The 1187-nt window shown below is 45.5% G+C and overlaps 1 pseudogene across 1 annotated transcript; it reads right to left on the bottom strand.

The window, feature by feature from the left end:
- Window positions 1–313: 313 nt before the first annotated feature.
- On the bottom strand, window positions 314–960 carry LOC308433341 (large ribosomal subunit protein uL24m-like; annotated as a pseudogene). The gene has a single exon. The product of its transcript is annotated as a large ribosomal subunit protein uL24m-like (transcript).
- Window positions 961–1187: the final 227 nt, after the last annotated feature.

Genomic DNA, 1187 nt, shown 5'->3' with positions numbered 1-1187 from the left:
AGAAGGACTGAGGCATCCACCTTCTGGCCTTCCTTCTCTTTCATTCTCATATGTTCTGTGAATTGTTTCTTGGGTATTCTGAGCTTTTGAGCTAGTATCCTCTTAACAGAGAGAATAGCTTCAAGTTCCATTCATTTGCATAGGAATTAGATTAAGTCGTTGTTTTTTTGTTTTTTTGTTTTTTTTGTTTTTTGTTTTTTTTTGTTTTTGGTGTGGACAACAGCCAAACTCAAAGTTCTTTATTGGTGTTTTAGTAAGAAGGGCCTCTACCCTCAGGGTGAAGACTAGGCAGGCACAAGCAGTATTCTGAGGCTCAATACCAATAAATTTTCTTGAATCTTCGAGTCTCCTGGATCCCCATGGCCTCCATCACATCTTCTTCTAAAGTCTTTAGTCGGGGCACGTACGTTCTTTCTAGACCATCTTCCACTGACGTGTTCTTGGGGCCATTAATCCATGTTTCAGGGACAATGCCATCTGCTCTAGGAAATTCAGGTTTGGGGATAATTCTCCCAGATCTTGTAGAGACACGAACACGCTCTCCTGCCTCAGTAAATCTCCACGGGATCTCAGTGGGTTCCCTGTCCACAGGATCCACTAGCTTGGCCTGGTGATGCAGCAAGGGGGCTTCACTAGGGATCAAGGTCCCTCGGTGATCCTTGGTTCTGCCAATGTAGCAGAAATGCGTGTTGAACCCCTCCAGGACAACCCAGTTCCACAGCCGAATGACTTGGACTACTTTGCCCTGCTTCCCAGCATCCTTGCCTTCTAAGATTTCCACCATGTCTCCACAGTATAGGTGCCAGTCTTCATCAGAAATGGGCTCTACCACTACTGGGCGCCCCCTCTCCATGGATTCTTCTTTTTGTCTGACATGGATCCTGGACGGCTCATTCCATAGCGGTAGTGGAGGGAGAGAGTGGCTTTGGATGCCAAGGCCAGCAGGGCTGAAAGCCACATAACTAGATTCAAGAAATCTCACCAGTGACAGGCTCAAAAATCTTTGCCAGCTTCCCCCAACTTTCCACGTGCATTCTGTACCTAAGTAATTGTTTTTAATAGCTGAGTGGTACTCTGTTGTGTAAATGTACCACTTTCTGTATCCATTCCTCTGTTGAAGGACATCTGGGTTCTTCCCAGCTTCTGGCTATTATAAATAAAGCTGCTATGAACATGGTGGAACATGT

Source organism: Micromys minutus (assembly GCF_963924665.1).
Source record: "Micromys minutus genome assembly, chromosome: 19".
Lineage (NCBI taxonomy): Eukaryota > Metazoa > Chordata > Mammalia > Rodentia > Muridae > Micromys > Micromys minutus.
Note: the sequence above shows the minus strand (reverse complement) of the source record. Positions and strands in the feature narration are given on the sequence as shown.